The sequence below is a fragment of the Prionailurus bengalensis genome, chromosome B2 (assembly GCF_016509475.1).
Source record: "Prionailurus bengalensis isolate Pbe53 chromosome B2, Fcat_Pben_1.1_paternal_pri, whole genome shotgun sequence".
Taxonomy (NCBI): domain Eukaryota; kingdom Metazoa; phylum Chordata; class Mammalia; order Carnivora; family Felidae; genus Prionailurus; species Prionailurus bengalensis.
The window spans coordinates 15,491,331-15,510,886 of record NC_057349.1 but is presented as its reverse complement, the minus strand read 5'-3'; the positions used below and the strand labels follow the sequence as shown (position 1 = coordinate 15,510,886).

The 19,556-nt window shown below is 50.4% G+C and overlaps 1 protein-coding gene and 1 non-coding gene across 2 annotated transcripts in view; both read right to left on the bottom strand.

The window, feature by feature from the left end:
• Positions 1-19,556, bottom strand: part of GFOD1 (glucose-fructose oxidoreductase domain containing 1) — a 120,266-nt gene that overhangs the window by 71,590 nt on the left and 29,120 nt on the right. The gene's annotated exons all lie outside the window — the stretch shown is intronic.
• Positions 12,673-12,757, bottom strand: TRNAR-UCG. Its single transcript has one exon. It is a non-coding gene; the product is annotated as a tRNA-Arg (tRNA).

Sequence of the window (19,556 nt, the reverse complement as noted above, 5' to 3'; positions counted from 1 at the left end):
GGTTATGATCCAAACATCCGTGGCCCGTTTTGAGAAACGCAGAGCCCCCTAATACTTTAAAAGAAGTGCTTATGTTGTTATCTTTCAGTGCTTCAGCTTGGCCCGGTGTGTGTCCGTCCCGTGTGTGTCTGTCCCGCCCTCCGTACATCCTCCACTCACTTCGCTTCCCTAGTGTTCCTCCCCACTGGACAGGCAGGAACCACAGCAATTACCTGGGTATCCAGACACACTGATTATCTCATCTGCTAATCTACAAGTAATCAGACCGCGGCAGAGAACCCATTCCACGATTCACATCTGCCCGGGCTGATATAATTTCACGATATCCTGAGCATTTAACATTAAGTTCGCCTCCCCCAGCCCTCCCTACCAGCTAGGGGTAGGTAGTGCTGTGCTCAGTCGGTTAAGCATCCGACTTCGGCTCAGGTCATGATCTCGCGGTCCGTGAGTTCGAGCCCCGCGTCGGGCTCTGGGCTGACTGCTCAGAGCCTGGAGCCTGTTTCACCTTCTGTGTCTCCCTCTCTCTCTGCCCCTCCCCAGTGCATGCTCTGTCTCCCTCTGTCTCAAAAATAAATAAACGTTAAAAAAAATTTTTTTTTAAATTTTTTTTAAAGAATGAGGAGCCAAATGGGGTACAAACATGTTTGATATGAGCTCATCGGGCAGGGAGGTGAAAGGGTAAGTAAGAATCTGCATGCACCCCAGTGCCCGCACTGTCCATCCCTGGGTTCAAATGGTTTGCTCTTGTTCATGGAAAAGTGACTAAGGCCATGGTGTCATGGAAATTACCAGACTTATCTTACTGACCATTTCTGTTCCAAACCAGCTGTGACCTCAGGCAAGCACCCTAAAACCACTCGGGGCCCAAGTTTCTTTCCGTATTCTGAGGCAGTCTCCAGCCCCGCAGGTCCGTGAGCACCAACACAGAAATTTGCTCTCCCTGTGTCCTCACACACTCCTGTTGCCACAGCACACACGGGGGCTTTGCCCCGATTTCTGAGCTGGTGAGGGTTTCGGTGAAAAGCTGTGGGGGAAACAGCAAATCTGAGATCACTGCAAATGACACGATCTCTTCAAAATGAAATGCGGCAGGGGCGCCTGGGTGGCTCAGTCGGTTAAGCATCAGACTTCGGCTCGGGTCATGAGCTCACAGTTTGTGAGTTTGAGCCCTGTGTGGGGCTCTGTGCTGACAGCTCAGAGCCTGGAGCCGGTTTCAGATTCTGTGTCTCCCTCTTTCTCTGCCCCTCCCCTGCTCACGCTCTGTCTCCCTCTGTCACTCAATAATAAATAAACGTTAAAAAACATTTTTTTTTTAACGAAACGCGGCACACGGAACTGACAGGTCCCACAGAGAGAGACACCTGCCAAGAGGAAAGGAGAAGATATTTGAATTTAGACTCGTCTTCAGTTTCATAGTCCGTGCAAAAGAATTTTGCTCGTCTCAGCTCCACTAGAAAAATCAACCTCCTCTAATTATCAAGTGAATCCCCTAAACCTAACTTGATAAATAATACAAATACCAGCCTTCCTACAACAGCACATTTATTGTCAGTAATGCAGTAACAGACCAGCTTACGTGCACGGTAGAGGGGATTAAACACGGGCAAAGAAACAGAGCTCAGCCTCTGGCAAAAGGCAAAGTGGAGGAAGAGGGAGGAGGGAGGTCTTTAGCATTCTGGTAAAGGAGAAGTCTGGCAGCATTCCAAGCCCGCACTCCTGTCTCCATAAAGGACCAGATTTCCTGATGCTCCACGAGCACCACTTTTCACTTATACTAATATGAGAATATTCAGGAACTAATATGCATATCAACAAGATCTAGACACTGCCATGGCCATAATCTATTTGATGACTGTAATAATGTTTGCACTTGTACTGAGCCCTTAATCTTTTTTTTTTTTAAGTCTATTATTTATTTTGAGAGAGAGAGAGAGAGAGCACACACACGCAAGTTGGGGAGGGGCAGAGAGAAGGAGAGACAGAATCCCAAGCGGGCTCTGCGCCATCAGCTCAGGGCCCGCTGTGGGGCTTGAACTCGGGAACCGTGAGAGGGTGACCTGAGCCGAGATCAAGAGTCAGATGCCTTGGGAGGGGGGATGGGCTAAACGGGTAAGGGGCATTAAGGAATGTACTCCTGAAATCATTGCTGCGCTACATGCTAACTAACTGGGATGTAAATTAAAAAATAAATTAATGGGGGCGCCTGGGTGGCGCAGTCGGTTGGGCGTCCGACTTCAGCCAGGTCACGATCTCGCGGTCCGTGAGTTCGAGCCCCGCGTCAGGCTCTGGGCTGATGGCTCGGAGCCTGGAGCCTGTTTCCGATTCTGTGTCTCCCTCTCTCTCTCTGCCCCTCCCCCGTTCATGCTCTGTCTCTCTCTGTCCCAAAAATAAATAAAAAACGTTGAAAAAAAAAATAAATAAATAAATAAATTAATGAATCTGAAAAAAAAAAAGAAAAAGAGTCGGATGCCTAACCACTGAGCCCCCCAGGTGCCCCTACTGAGCCCTTACTCAAAGGAGACCAAGATCCAACCCTACCTTTCCCCTAGCAGCCTAGCCATAGTATTCAAACAATTCAGGAGAATAAGCTCTTGTCTAACATTTTCCAGGGCCAAAGGCAAACGGATTTTGCCCTTTGGCAATGCCTGGCTTCTTCCCTCGCAAAGCCACCGTTCTGACGTGGAGAGAAGTTGCCTGCCACCAGCCAGAGGGAGGGACAGCTGGGTCTGACCTCACCGTTCCTGCTAACAAGCTCGCTTCGCTTTCCAAAGAACCAAGAAACGTGCTCTGTAAGAAGACATGTTACTGCTGCAGCTTAGAGCAGGCACACACATAAGAAAACACAGGTCAGGGGCGCCTGGGTGGCGCAGTTGGTTAGGCGTCCGACTTCAGCCAGGTCACGATCTCACGGTCCGTGAGTTCGAGCCCCGCGTCGGGCTCTGGGCTGATGGCTCAGAGCCTGGAGCCTGTTTCTGATTCTGTGTCTCCCTCTCTCTCTGCCCCTCCCCCGTACATGCTCTGTCTCTCTCTCTGTCCCAAAAATAAATAAACGTTGAAAAAAAAAAATTTAAAAGAAAACACAGGTCTGACCTTTAAGAAGCCAGGAGCTTGTCCCGCTGGGTCGCACAGTCCACACGTCCCACCCTTCGCCGTCCGAAGCCTCTGGGGCTCGACACCGCTGTGCGGGTCTGATCTCTTCATAGGGCATCACGTCAAGGAAGCAGCCAGGTGCGGAAGGCTTGATTAGAAGAGACGTACACACGGTAGCAGAGGGAAGGTGCGAGAGCTTCTGCCTGCTCCGCCTCGAAAGGAGGAGAGCAGTGCTGGCAGGGACTAACCAGGACTCGCAGGGCGAGAGGCGAGCACAGAGCCACGGGCTGGGGTCTGGACCAGCCACCTTGTCCACGTGCCTAACACACACAGCCCCACTGCCGGCATCCTAACTGAGGCCGGAAACTCAAGTTCAACAAAGCCGCCGCTCCGGGGTCTGTAACACGCCAACAGGGCGTGGGTTTTTAAACAGCCGCCCGGGTCAGTGGCATTTATTTCAAATCACTTTTCTTTGTTTTTATTTTTATTTATTTATTTTTTAATTTTTTTTTCAATGTTTTTTATTTATTTTTGGGACAGAGAGAGACAGAGCATGAACGGGGGAGGGGCAGAGAGAAAGAGGGAGACACAGAATCGGAAACAGGCTCCAGGCTCCGAGCCATCAGCCCAGAGCCTGACGCGGGGCTCGAACTCACGGACCGCGAGATCGTGACCTGGCTGAAGTCGGACGCTTTACCGACTGCGCCACCCAGGCGCCCCTCTTTGTTTTTGTTTTTAAATGGAAGGGCTTCTTTAAGTTTATTTGTTTATTTTGAGAGCGAGACAGCACGAGAGGGGGAGGGGCAGAGAGAGAGGGAGAGAGAGAACCCCCAGCAGGCTCTGCACTGTGAGCACAGAGCCAGATGCGGGGCTCGAACTCACAAAACCGTGAGATCAAGACTTGAGCCGAAAGCAAGAGTCGGATGCTTAACCGACTGAGCCACCCAGGTGCCCCTGAAATCACTTTTTAAAAACATTTTTTTAACGTTTATTCATTTTTGAGAGATGGTGGGGTGGGGCAGGTGAAGAGAGAGAGAGAGAGAGAGAGAGAGAGAGAGAGAGAAAACATGAGCGGGGGGAGGGGCAGTCTAGAGAGAGGGAGACCCAGAATCTGAAGCAGGTTCCAGGCTCTGAGCTGTCAGCACAGAGCCTGACACGGGGCTCGAACCCATGAACTGCAAGATCATGACCTGAGCTGAAGTCAGACGCTTCACAGACTGAGCCACCCAGGTGCCCTCAAATCACTTTGAAACCCCCCATGGACCTCTTCACCTGACACTTCGAAATCAAACCCTAGGAACCAGCACTCCTGCGCTGCCCTAAGAGAACAAGGGCAAAGCTTGGAAACAGAGATCTGTATTTGTTAGCACGGTAGGGGCCACCGGTGGGGTGATCAGCTATAACAACGCACGGCCCCGATCTCTAAACCCGAGGCTACCGTCAAAAGGGAGGACCATCCTTCTGGAAGACAGTCAGCCCAGGAGAAGCCTGGGCGTGCAGCCCCAGGAGAGGAAGGCTAAGCCGGGAGGAGCTGGATATCTGCCAGGTCCAAACAGGCCTGCTGCAGCCACCTGCTAATCCCAGAGTGACATTCTCAAGCAGTGTCAGCAGACACGCCCCCAAGATTGGTGGTGAATCCCATGTGCAGGCTGCGTCTACTCCCTCAGACACATCTATGCAGGTGGCAGCCAGTTACGGCAAGGGAGGGCTTGCAAGGACGTGGCCATTCTGAGAGAGAACGTGCAGGCCACCATGATCCCACCAATCTGTCCTGCTGACAGCAAAGAGAGCTTTTAGACGCTGGAAGCATGTATTTGAGTCTCCCCCCCTTCTACCAGCCTGTAGTAATGTGTCCCTTACCCCCACCAGACCCTTCCTGCCCACCTCGTAGGGCCTACAGCTGAAGTGGCTTCCTGAATTCTAGGCCCGTCCGCTCTAGGTGTCAACGTTTTTTGGCAAAAATTTCCCAATCTGGAAGGGAATGTTTAAGAACCCTTTTTGGAACCTGTATGCCCTCCTAGATGTTAAGCAGATCCCTATGTTACCATCATCATCGAAGAGCAAAGATTTCAGTTGGAAGGTGTATCAGTCTGCTAGGGCTGCATAACAAAGCACCCCAGATGAGGTGACTCAAGCAGCAGAAATGTGTGGTCTCACAGTGCCGGGAGCTGAAGATCAAGGTATCAACAGGGTTGCTTCCCTCTGAGGGCGTGAGGGACAACCCATTCCACACCCCTCTCCTGCTTCTGGCCATTTACAGGCAACCCTTGGCTGGTTCCGGATCGCTCCAGTCTCTGCCTTTGTCTTCACATGGAGCTCTCCTTGGGCAAGTGTCTGTCTCCAAATTTTTCCTTCTTATTTTATTTTTTAAAGTGTATTTGAGAGAGAGAGAGAGTGAGAGAGAGAGAGAGAGAGAGAGAGGGAGAGAGAGAACAAGTAGGGGAGCAACAGAGAGAGAAGGAGAGAGAGAATCCCAAGCAGACTCAGATACTGAAACCGACTGAGCCACTCAGGTGGCCCCGAGTTTTCCCTTTTCATAAGGACACCAGTCATACTGGATTAAGGCACACCCAACGACCACATTTTAAGCTGAAGGCCCTATTTCCAAATAAGGTCACGTTCTGAGGTATTCAGGGTTAGGACTCCAACAGAAATTTTGGGGGGGGCGGGGGTGGGTGGGGAAGGGGCACAATTCAACCCATAATGGGAAGGAATCTTAAAGATCCAGGGATTTTCAAGCTATATTTTATGAAACACCAGCTTTTAAAAATGCTCCGTAAAAAGAATCTCTCCACAGGTGTATACGTACCCCCAAATTCACTGAGTTGCCTACATTAAATATGTATAGCTTTTTATGTGTCAATCCTACATCAATAGAGTGTTTTTAAAAAATAAATTAAGGCCTTTTTAAAATTAATAAATTAGAAAAAGAGAGACACAGACAGAATCCTCTGGTCCACTATGTTTGAGAACTGCCACGACCATATCCTAGAAATTCATTACTATGACACAAACTTACGAAACACCACTCCTCCACGTCAGGCACTGAGCTTGCTGGAACTCCAGAATTCAGTAAGACCTGGTTGCCTCCAAGGAACTAGGGGTTTTTTGAGGGGGGATGACGGTGGGGGTGCACAGAGAGGTAAATGTCACTGTACTGTGGTAAGTGCTATGACAGAGGCACGTGCAAGTCACTTGGGAGCCCAGAGGAGAGAAACTTACCTTAGCCTAAGGCATAAGAGAAGGCTTCCCTTGAGGGATTTGGGGGAACCTACCTGGGTTTTTTTAAATGCAAAGGTGGGGCACGTGGGTGGCTAGTCAATTAAGCATCCCACTTTGGTCCAGGTCATGATTTCATAGACCGTGAGTTTGAACCCTGCATCGGGCTCTCTGCTGTCAGCACGGAACCCACTTCAGACCCTCTATCCCCCTCTCTCTCTGCCCCTTCCCCACTCATATGCTTTCCATCTCTCTCAAAACCAATAAAAAAAAAAAAAAAAACTTAATGCAAAGGAGTTTGCCAGGCAAAGTCATCAGGAAGGAGGCATTCCGGTCAGGAAAGTAAAGGGAACTGAGGTATACTGCAGTGTGTATTTGAGGTGCTCCTAGAAAAGAGAGGACAAGGGCAAATGACAGGGAGAGAGGGGGGTGGAGGTAAAAGATGAAGACGTACAGAGCCAATGAGGGCTTGAAGTTTATCCCAAGAGTGAGAAGAGCCAGGGGAAGCCCTGATGCGTGGGGGATGACAGAACGAGAACCAGTTCTGAATAGACGCGGGGTAGATAAGAAAGAATAGAGGCGGGGAGGCTGGTGTTGGCAAAGCATCATTTCGCAGCCATCCTAACAGAGACCGGCTGAGGTACAATGCCATCGATGGAGGTTAAACCCAGGGAGCAGTTGTGAGGTGAGCCAGAAATAGTCTCAAAGAGTCTCCCCACAGACTGCTTGTTAATTGCAACCAAACAGATAGTAACAGACACAGGAGCAACCAGGTATGCCTTGAACTGGGTGATGAAAATTACCACCACCAATGCCGGGCAGGGACATTGTGCATCTCCACATGGGATCCTGAGAACAGGAGAACCTGAATTTGACCATGAAGAAACTCAGACGAACCCAAGCTGAGCGACATACTATTAAAAAAAAAAAAAAAAAAAAAAAAAGGAACTGTATTCTTCCAAAATGTGAATGTCATAAGAGAGAGAGAAAAACTTGAAAATGCTAATGAGACACGACAGGTAAACACAATGTCTGACCCGCATGGTGCCCGTGGCGAGGATAAAGGGCTACCGAAGACACTATTGGGTCAAGTGGCAAAGCTGGGCTATGGAGATGGGAGGGAGACAGCGTGTGGATGGTTAATTCACGGAAGTTGAGATAACTGCATCGTGGTCTTGTAACAGAACGTCCCGTTCTTAGGAAATACACACGGAAGTATATAGGCGTTAGAGGCCATGATGTATGCAAATCACCCTCTAACGGTTAGGAAAAGATTAGACGGGTGTGTGTGTGTGTGTGTGTGTGTGTGTGCGCGCGTGCGTGTGCATACATGTGCACGTGGGAGAGAGAAAATAAGAGTCCATATACAACAGGGATGAGATGTTAGCAGCAGGGGGACCTGGATAAATGGCAGATGTGTGTTCTTTTATTCTAGAAATTATTTCCTCAGAGATAATGCTGAGGGCCTGAACTGGGGAGGCGTTGGCAGCAGTGAGGAAGGGAGGAGGTCAAATCTGCAGTGGTTGGTAGGATTCAGGGGGACGCACAGAATGGTTCCAAGTCTCTGGTGTGTGCGCCCTGAACACAGGCAGGGAAGAGAGAAGGGGAGCCGATCTGGCAGGAAAAGGAGCAGATTCTGGATTAAGTGTCCGCTTGAATGGCTCCTTCAAAAACCTCTTCCTTAATAATGTCGGTGTAGTTAGCCACATCTGACTCTGGCTACGATCCATCCTAAACGTAGACAGGGGAATGCTCACCTCAGGCAGCTATTTTCCGTTAATTTCCCTTTCTGCTTTGCAAGCACCCATCCGCCATTTTTTCCCCGGTGATGGTGGCACTGTGGCGTTGCCACCTTGTCCTGTCCAAAGGAAAGTTCCAGAAGGGAGAGGAGAAGCCTCTTCTCCCAAGTGTCTCCTCCACCCCCATAAGGCACTTCGCACACCGAGTAATCTGCACCAAGGACGCGCTCTGCAATAGGGGCTGGCCCACAGTTCCCTTTTGTGTCATGTCGTCATTTTAGCCGCCCCCCAAAAAGGGTATTCTTACATTTTTTAACATTTCTTTACTTTTGAGAGACAGAGAGAGACAGTGTGAGCAAGGGAGGGGCAGAGAAAGAGGGAGACACAGAGTCTGAAGCAGGTTCCAGGCTCTGGGTTGTCAGCACAGAGCCCGACGTGGGGCTTGAACTCACGAACCGTGAGATCGTGACCCGAGCCAAAGCCGGACGCTTAACCAACTAGCCACCCAGGGGCCCCCAGAAAGGGTCATCGCCCACCAAACGTGGATCTCTGAACAACTTGGAAAAGAAAGTGAAAGCTTCCAAATGCCATAGCAACACTCAGACTTCCTCCCACATGCCAAGAAGGGCAGAATATCTACGTCATCTGCAGAGGCTCCGTGTGCGACTCGATGGCTTGCCTCCACTCTCCCCGGGATGAAGAAAAACGCCCTTAAGCCGCATCCAGGTAAAGTCAGCGTCTCATGCCACTAAACTGCCACAGAATCTACAGACTCTCAGAACGGGCCTCTGGGGGTCATGCTTCTAGCACCCCGGTGGGCGGGGTCCTGGCACCACCTCCTGAAGATGTTCTGGAGCTGCCGACCTCCAGCTCTGGCTCCAGAGAGAGAGCCAAAGCCATTAGCAGGGGCTAATTTTAAATGCTGGAGTACGAGCAGTGATCTTCTGGCCTTGGAGAGCAAGTACTCAACCACCCAGGCAACCCAGCCCAACTGGCAGCAGAGAAGACAGCTTCGTAGAGACTCGAATACTGGGATTAGAGTCCTCATGGGCCATAAAAGATCTGACGGCCAGACACACAGGTCGTGTTCTCCACGACTTACTTATAGACTCCCAGGTCTTGCCACTAAGGGGGAAGACCATACCTCCCCAGGGCAGGACTTTTTTCGGAACAGAACACTTCCCCAAAGAATTCTTGCTATATTTCTTCCCTTGCTTGTGTTTCTTCCCAAATGATCTTCCTCCATCAGTCATTTTTTTTTTTCTCCAACTTACACAAGACCCATTGGCTTTGCTACTTGGCTCTGGAGAATGCGTAGCCTCATTTGATCAAGAATCCTGAAGCATGCCGCCAGAGTTGCCCTGATGAGAAGGAATGCCAGCCAAACTGTTTCAGAAAATTCACGCCATATTATGGAATGTCAAGCCGAACCGAGGAGAGTTCCTTGCTGAGTTTTTACATGGGGACTACGAATGCTCTGGCCTCTCACTGGATTCTATGTGGGGCTAGTGGGGACGTTAGGACGCAGGACACAATTTTAACTAAACTGCCGCTCCTCTTGGAACAGGCAAAAACAAAACAAAACAAAACCCTAAGTAAACTCTGTGCCATGAATTAGCACTGGGGAACGGCACAGGGGTGTGGGGTTGATCTTTACTTATGGGACACTCCAAAGTCCGTGAGTACCCAGAGTCCCCAAGACCCGCCCAGGCTTGGGAGGAGGATTAACAGGACTCGGCATATAGTTATACCCAAGGCTATGACTGCTCACAGTGAAAGAACAGGAAGCGAGAACAGCAAAAAGGGAAAAGGCTCACAGGGCAAAGTCTGGGGGAACCGGGCACAAGTCACCAAGACTACCTTCCCGGGTGGGAGTGACGCAGGACATGCTTAATCCCTCCAGCGGCTGCCAGTGACCATAGGCGTGAACTGCTGTCTGTCAGGGAAGCCCATGGGAGACCCCGTGTCCAGGGTTTTTACTGGAGGCTGGTCACGTCGGCACTTCCTGCCCGGAACACACCAAAATTCCGGACTTCCAGGAGGAAAGCATTCGGTATAAATCATACACGCTTTGCACAAACAGTTTAGGCACAGTGAGCCGTGCTTATCGCTTAGGGAAAGTTTTATATCTGTGTAGGGAACTATTTACAGCCAAGCTCCCAGACGCCACAGCCAAAGGTCAGCCTTGCAAGCAGGCCTTTCTCAGGCGGACAGTCTCGGGCCTGCGTCACAAGTAAACCGAGACTCGGGCCGAGGTATGTGAATCCCAGACCACAGCTGCCCTGGGAGGGTGCTCGGTAAGGTTACCTACCCTGATGTTAGAGAGGCTCTCACTTATGGACCGCCCGGTTTGACACGGATGACATCCTTTTTATCATCTGTGATGCTCATTCTTTGTGCGTGCTCGGCAACTCCCGCCAGAGTCCCTCACGGACATCACAGAATTTCTCAGAACCAACAGACCCCTGAAAGAACATCTGGTACATTCCCTTCAGGATACGGGATGAGGAAAGAGACCCATAGGGAGGTTCAGTGATTGCCCCAGAATAAATCTGGATTTGAAGGCCCCTTTTCCTCTTCCAGACTCTCCTGGCCCCTGACACTGACCTGGCCCTGGTCCATGGCCCTCAGCCATGACCTCCAGACCTGAGAGAACGGAACAGACCAGCAACGTGGAGGCCTGAGCCTAGGGAGCAGCCTGGCCCTGTGACTGGACCTGGGGAGATCAGGGAGGAATGACCAGTAGCTGAGTCATGAAGAGGTCGTGGAGTATGCAGGGTCAAGTCTAGTGCATCTTGATAAACACTGGGTCACTCTGTAGGCGGCTTGAGACGTCATCAGTAAAGCCCTCCAAGTAGTGTGTTAAGCGGGTCCCAGTATCGTGACTCCAATATGAAGCCAGTAGCTTGGGGGCAGGGGCAGCCAAAAGCCAAACAGCTTGCTAAGGTCAAGGGAATGTTTACTCCAAAGACATAGCGAATGCTAGGTTGAGGTCAGAAAGACTAGTGATCCTGATCAAATCCACCACGGGAGGGAGGGCCCCTGCATGCTGTGTTTTCTTTAACCAGACCCCCATTCCCGCCCCCATTCTCCGTTCTCACATGCAGAAAGGTAACAGACGCAGAATTTGGATTAGATTGCAGAGATTCTAGATTCGTCTCTGAGGAGTTAGAGGGCTGCATTTTGGTGGTAGTAGCTGTTTTCTAAGTGTGGACTAGGAAAGAGAAAGTCGGTGGCCACACAGGGAAACCCAGGTAGAAGACAAAGAGAGAACTCGCTCAGGATCCCTGTACCCCTCCTCCTAATCCCTCCTGAGGCCGAGGCATGGACCTGTACCCTAATCATACCTCACCCACCCACCGCCGACCCCTTTCTGTCTACTCCTGGGGCTGGTTTCTGTGACCTACAAGCAAAACAGACTTAATAAATACCAGTAGGACTGGCTGGCCCAAGCTTGTAGAGTTAGCCTCTTCGTTCTTATGACGAAGAAAGCCTGTGGAAATGTTCCAGATTAAAGGAGTTTAAAGAAATGAAGGCTGGGGATGCCAGGGGCCAACAAGTAAGATGACAGGTAAGAAGTCTGCCCCCCAGCCTTCCCCAGCTGGGGAATCACACAGTGACCAAGCTTGGAGCCCTGGACAGAGAGGGCTGGCTCCGAAAGCCAGTTTCCTCCCTTCGAAGCTTCGAGATCCGAGCAGACAGCTTAACTCCTCTGAACCTCGGTATTCCTTGTCTGTAAAATATTTAATTATACAGGCTCACCGTCCTTTTTCCAAACTCTCTGGAGCCAGATACAATTTAGGTCTCCCAGATCTTAGAAAAATACGGTGCATTTACTAGATGTTACGTATCACCCCCAGCATTTTTCTACAGAGAGATGTGTTGGATGAACACTCACGTGCTGCGGGCCAGAGAAATCAAAGAATAAACTGTCTCGCATCAGTTCAGCTTCGGCTCTGTGATCAAATGAGTTTGCACGAAACCAAAGAAAAAATTCAGTTTTCGGACTTTGGAGTGTTTGTTTGCTTTGGTTTTAGATTTTTGTTGTTGTTGTTGCTGTTGTTGTTGTTATTTGTAGATTCAGCATTGAGGCTTGGGGGCCGTGGCCCTGTATCTATCTTGCCGGATTATTGTGTGAAGACACAGGTTAATCCAGGGACAGCACTTTGCACAAGGTCTGTTACCGCCTACGATCACATCAGTGCATGCCTGTGTCTCTCACTAGGCCGCGAGCTCCTTAAAACCCAGAGATATTATCTTAGTCGTTTCTCAATTCACCTGAACACCCCAATGAAGTGTTTTGCGCACTGCAAGGTTTGAATAAATGTTTCTTAAATGGATAAATCCAGTTTCAAAGGTAAATTGTTTTCTGCATTCAAAACACCATGGATCCTTGCAGATTCCCTGCAGGGGACAACTATTTGATCATTTGAAGATGTACACATGTAGGAATCCAGGTGGTAACATCCTTATTCCTTTCAATGCATCTTTTTTTTTTTTTAATGTTTATTTATTTTTGAGAGAGAAAGAGTACAAGCGGCAGGGGCTGGAGGCGTGTGGGTTGCAGAGAGAGGGGGAGACACAAAACCCAAAGCAGGCTCCAGGCTCTGAGCTGCCAGCACAGAGCCCAAAGTGGGGCTCGAACCCACGACCCACGTGATCCTGACCTGAGCCGAAGTCAGATGCTCAACCGACTGAGCCATCCAGGCGCCCCTCAGTTCACCTTTTTAAAGCATCCTTTATGAGATGATGTCCTCAGAACTTTAAAAAACAAGTCAAACGATAGCGATAACAGTATAGCAGCTTACGTTTAGTGAGGGGACGGTAACATGCCAACTGCTTTCTAAAGAACTTTATACGTATTAACTTATTTGCCTCCGTCAACCTTTTTATTCATTTGTGTTTTGTTTTGTTTTGTTTTGTTTAATTTGCCCATTTTACTGATACGGGAGCAAGGCAGGCACCTTGCCTACAGATACACAGACAGTAAGTGACAGCTTTCGACCAGGCCATCGGACCCCACAACCTGTGCTCCCAAGGCCTCCCATGGAAGGTGAGCACAGAAACCCTTTTAGCCAAATCTTATGGGTTGAGTTGTGTCTCCCCTCCGTGGCCAACTCTCCGTGAAAGATAAAGTCCTGACCCCCAGCATCTGTGAATATGACTTTATTTGGCAATGAGATCTTTGCAGATGAGCAAGTTAAAACGAGGGAGTGGTTGGGTCCTTGCCCAATATGACTGGCGTCCTTATAGAAGGGAGACATTCAGACATACGGACACACACACACACAGGGAGGCCACCACTGAACATGAAATTGGAGACGGGGAGGCTTGTACCAGCCAAGGAATGGCAAAGATGGCCAGTGAACCCCCGGCAGCTCGGGGAGAGTCCTGGAACCGATTGTCCCAACACCTGGGTTTCAGCCTTCTGGGCTTTAGAACTGTGAGACATTTCTGTTTCTTAAGCCACACAGTTGGAGGTACTTTGTTAGCATCCGGGCCCAGGAAACCAATACGAGTGCATTAAGCCGATAAATCTGCTGGAACCAGCAAAGCCAACGTGTCCTGAAAGTCCTGCAACGACAGCAAGAGACCCAGGACTCCAAGAGGCTTCTCACTCACTGGCGCATCGCCAAATCCTCCTTTCTGGCCTTTGAGTGACTACTTCTTCCAAGCCAACCAAAAAAAGAAATGAAGAGAAGGCACATTTCCATGATTCGGAGATGAGAGCTGACAGCCAAGGACCACGGCCAGCGCCTCCTGGCCCTTCTGTGGCTGCCAGCGGGAGACACAAGTGGCCCCATGTGGGACAGCAGAGCAGGAGTCAGGGATTGGGGTGGGGGGGGGGTGCTGCGGAGAAGCAGGTCTTTCAGACCCCAGGGCCTTGGCTTCACCCTTCAGCTGTCACTCACGGCAAACCTATGGCTACCCCAATATGAAAAACCTCAAAGAGATGATACACACATTGGGATGAGACTGTATATCATCTGATTCTGTGGTTCCCGCTAGAGTTTAGGATTTAGTCATCTGAGGCCTTCTGATCTAAATCTCTCTGCTCATGTGCCTGTCACACTGGGGCTCTGGGCATACTCCCCTCCCCCACCCCCAGGCTCCTGTCCCTGCGAGCACCTAAACGGAAAACCCGTGCCTCCTGACGGATTCTGAAAGCTTGGCAGTAGGTGACTACGCCTTGAGGGGTGCATGGTGGATCCGGTTACTGACCCGATCTGGGCTGAGTTTTACACTCAGGGTTACTTCTTTCAGAAGTCCCTATCACTCAATCACCTTGGTAATTCCAGACGCCCATCAGGGGTTTTGTTTCCGGAGAGGAAAGCCAACCCCGGGGCTCACGGAAGTCCTGGAGAAGGCTTCTGGGCAGGGAGCCTACCATGAATGGGAAAGCCCCCTGGTCTCTGGCCTGAATCTGGCTGTAGAAACGCCGAAGAGGTGGACAGGTGTTAACTCTAAAGAGGAGATCCTGTGTCTCCCCAAAGGCTGACACACTGAGAAAGAAATGGAATCATTAGGCCCAAATGGGTAGCAAGCCAGACATCCCGCTACCCCCCGTCACCAGCGCCCCACACGGGCCACCTGACATTCTGTCAGAAAAGAGGAAGCCCAGGCAGAAGGGAAAAAAGTGTGTCTGCTGAATTCGGGACAGTCACCTACACGAACAGCAGCGTTCCATCAGGAAGAGCACAGAGGGTCCAGCTGTCCCCATCCTGCCTGCCCTGCTGTGTTCATACACCTACCCTCGGGAATCTGCTAAAAGGGAGGAAAACGAATAGCTGAAGATCTCACCCGACCGGCCAGGTGGTCGTGGTTGAACACCTACCTGCCTGGTCAGCACTCTGTGGACAGCATTTTCAAACAGTATGAGAGTTTAGGGACCCATTCCTCCAGCTTGATTGCTGCTTACTCTTAACCTATTGCTGGCCATGACTTTGGCACAGCAGGGCTGACAGGCCGGGGCTTTCCTGGTTCAGCCCAGCTCGGTCCCGGGAAGCCCTCATCCCGAGAAGGTGAGTCTCAAAGGTGGCCCATAGCATGGCCGCCCTATCTCGCAGGAAGCTCCAGAGGGTTGAGAGGAATCTTCTTCTTATAGATTGGTTTCGTTTTTTAAAAATATGAATGAATGCTGTCGTGACAGATCAGGTTTATTCCACTTTCTTTGAGCCATTGAATACAGGCTAATGTTTAAGCTACCCGTAGCGGCCACCTCTAATCCTTTCTAGAAAAAAAGCATGAATCTAAATAATATACAGATCTCAATGGCTCTCTTACTGCAGATGATCGATGCCGAACAGAGTGTTAGGCTAACAGAGTGTTAGCCTCGAGCTTCACAGACCAGGGCACCTGTACCCCCCGCCCAGACAAACACACCAGGCATATATATGGTAGCCTCCTGGGAATAAAAGTTGATCTAATCATACAGTCACAGGAACGTGGGCATGCAGAATGGAGAGTTCACGTGAATTTTTGAACTAAGACCTCGTCATCCCTGCTGGGCATGCTGAGCTGTGCCCCTCCCCCGCTCCGGGGGACCTGGGCAGAGGAGTGTGGGGAGCACCACGCAGGGACACGTTCCCGCTCCTCTCTGCTCTCGTGACTAGTAGGTGACTTAGGGGCCAGCCCACATGGGAAAATCAAAGACGGGGCTTTCTATCGTAAATTTGAGCCAAAAAGGCAACGCTGCCTACGGCACGAGGCTGTGCAGACCAGAGACACACGTGCCCGACGAGGAAAGCGGGAAAGACTGCACGGGGAGCTCAACCTGCCCAGACACGCTCCCGCCTGTAGATCCTGGCGCAGACTTGCCAGAAGCAAACGGGCACCTGCCAGGGATTTCAGAAGTGACCCGGATTTGCTGTGATTTTTCCAGAGCCTAAAATGGAGGAATGGTCTCTAGAAAGTTCTACGGCCCGTAAAACTACACCCTACAGATAGCAGGTGCTCAGGAAATGTGTGGGGGTGATGATTAATAGGCCTGTCACCAGCAGAGAGTCAAACGGGGCATGTGGCTCCCCCGGCCACCGGTGGTACCTGATATGACACGGTAGGGCCCAAGAGTCTCCGTTTGTAACCAGTTTCTTGTCCGTCCCAATTCAGGGTCCTCAGAAACACTGAGAAACTGGTGCAGAGAACAAGACATATGCGCAGGGAATGATGGAACTGGGGCTGTGGGTCTGGATGACACCACACTTGCTACTTCTATGCCAGGCTCTTGATTATTGATGGAGAGTACAGATTTCCCGCTAAGTGTTAGCATCCATCTGTAACACATTCCTGCGGCTGGATGGGATTGAGAGTAAGCAAGCCATCCTTGGTATATAGGGTTGGTTTTTTTTAAAAAATGATTTATTTATTTTGAAAGAGAGAGAGAGAGAGAGAGAGAGAGAGAGAGAGTGAGAGAATCCCAAGCAGGTTCTGGCGGTGCCAGCACAGAACCTGACGCGGGGCTTGAATTCACAAACTATGAGATCACGACCTGAGCCAAAATCAAGAGTCGGACGCTCAACCAACTGAGCCACCCACGCACACCCTCCTTAGTATATTTTTGAACTGGACTTTATAACTTAAATTCTTTGGAAGTAGCTGCCAGCCTAATCTCGCAGGAAAAATAAACACGGAGATTTCCCTGGCTCTCAGCATCCTTAAGTCACTAGCTTGGGCTACATCAGAGACAAGCCTTCCGACGAAGCCAAAACGTGTTTTCTATCCAGGCAACAGCAGAGGTTCCAGGTGTAATTCCTGGAATTCAGACTGGGATCAGTGCTTCGAAAGGATGATTTCACTCCTATCCCGTCCCACAAGCCTAGAGGCCTTGGCTCACCCAAAGGGAACAAAGGACAATTAAGATACAAGTCTAATTGATTGCTTCCCAGTCCCTTGGCCTCGTTTTCCTCCTGCATGTTTTTTAAACCTCCTCTGTATTATTTATCATCTAATAAACCATTTCCAAACTCCTTTGAAATAGAGATGTAATCAATAATGCTCTCCCCCACTGAACTCATCAGGCGATGTGGTGTGGTGGAGAGGTCAGGCTGATCTGGACTACAGTCCCAGCCCCTCCTGTGAGCTGCGTGGCCTTCAGCAAGTGACCTACACTCTCTGGACCCAACCTTCCTCCTTTATAAAATGGGGCCAATGCCTGCATTATAGGGTCACTGCAATGATAAAAACGAGGTGAACCTGTTTTGTGGGGGTGGTATGGTCCTGATTATCATCACCAAGGGCAGCCAGAAAAAGGCTCCATCACTCCTCGGGCAAGAGAAGGGAATCTAGAGGAAGATGAGGGGGAGCATTTGTGATGGGATTTCTTCTAAGAAGCGACGTGGGATGGTGAGAAGAAAAGCCCAAAGGACCGCCATGGTGGTAACCAATAGATCAGACCAGCGTCTCCTCAAAAGCAAGATGGGCGAATGAAGAAAGGGGCAGGCGGGAAGGATCCAGAGATTCTGTCCCGTCTTTACCAACTGTTAGGAGTCGAATTATGAGTCTTCAAAGACGTTGAATCCTATCCCCCAGTACTTCAGAGTTAACCTGAAAATAGGGTCTTTGCAGATGATCAAGGTACGATGAGGTCATCCGGGTGGGCCCTAGTACAGTGTGACTGGTGCCCTTCTAAAATGGCGACAGTTGGACACAGGCACACGTACAGGGAGAAGGTCATGGGGAAATGAAGACAGAGGTGGGGAATGATGGCATCCACAAGCCAAAGAAGACCAGAGAGTCAGCGAACTACCAGAAGCAGGTCAGAGGCATGGACTAAAGTCTCCCTCACAGCGCTGGGAAGGAAGCAACCCAGCTCACGCCTTGCCCTGGGATTTGCAGCCTCCAGGACCGAGAGACAATAAACTTCTGTCATTGAAGCCTCCCGTTTTGTTACAGCAGCTCCAAGAAACTAATACGCCAATCAGCCGTTGGATGCTATTATTACTGTCATGATTAACTATCGTACTTCAACGCTGCTGGGCACAAGACCGATGCTGAGGAACGATGTCTGTGGCTCACGCCTTCATGGTGTCGTCCGATTACGGTCTAGACTTCTACAGCTCTCTTCTATACCTCGGGGCCCTTCCCCCGGCACTGAGGCTCACGCTTGGTACCAGGTTAACAGGCCTGAACATGTCCTCTCCACTCACAGAATCCGTTCTGGAACGCTCCTCCACTCCAGCCTGTGCCGACTCTGAAGCACTGACTGGTCTATCTGTTCCCACTTCCCTCCTCCAGGGCCCCAGGACAAGCCCACCCTGGTGCCATCTTTGTCAGTAATGGTCCCACCAGATTCTGTTCCCTCTGAACTCAGGCGTGGAATCCAAGCAACTTGCTCCCTAAAGGGGGGGAATCAAGTTAGGACAATAGCTGAGTCTGGCAGAGAGCCTCATATCTCTAAAGAATATGCCTACATCTCTCTCGCGCTCTCTCTTTTAAAATACTTATCTTTGAGAGAGAGAGCATGCGCATGAGCAGGGGACAGAGAGAGGGGCACAGAGGATCCAAAGAGGGCTCCACGCTGACAGCAGTGAGCCCCATGTAGGGCTCAGACCCACGAACCCTGAGGTCATGACCTGAGCCAAAGTTGGAGGCTCAACGAACTGAGCCACCCAAGCGTCCCCTACATCCCCAACTCACAGGTCCCCTCTCCACTTTCTTCTGTGATAGATGCTCCCAATAGGGTTCTAACACTACTTTATCCCCTCTAAAAACCACGGTGGTTAAATTTAATCATAGACTCGTGGAGGATGGTTGGAAACACCTCCACAAATTCCTTTAATGTCCCTCCCATCAAGAGGGGTGATCTATATCCCCTCACCTTGAGCCCAGGGCCTCTGTAACAGCCGCAGTGAATAGAATGAGGCAGGGTGACGATGGCATGACTTCTAAGCCTGGGTTTGAAAAGCCACACAGTAGCATCTGCTGGGTTCTGGGATGCTCGCTCTGGGAACGTCCAGCTACTCTGTAAAAAGTCCAGCTACCCCCCAACATCTGGTGGGGAGAGATGCGAGAGAAGGTGGTGGGGAGCTGAGGAGCCCCACCCGTTCCAGCCCCTCTGTTGATCTCCTCTTCCCTGCCCAGGTGTGGGCAGGAATCTTCCAGAAGATCCCAGGCCCGTCCGCTATCAGACTGCAGCACCAGGAAGAGAGACCCTGAGTGAGAACAATCTAGCTGAGCCCAGTCACCTCAAAGTTGGTGAGCAAAAGAAATGATTATCGGGGCGCCTGGTTGGCTCCGTCGGTTGAGCGTCCGACTTCGGCTCAGGTCATGATCTCGCGGTCCGTGAGTTCCAGCCCCGTGTGGGGATCTGTGCTGACAGCCCGGAGCCCATAGCCCGGAGCCGGCTTCCGAGTCTGTGTCTCCCTCTCTCCCTGCCCCTCCCCCACTCATGCTCTCTTTCTCAAAAATAAACATTAAAAAAAATTTTAAAGAAAAAAAGAAATGATTATCACCGTTTTTTTTTTGCTGCTAACGGACTCAGCCACTGTTTTGGAGAGATACGTCAGCAGC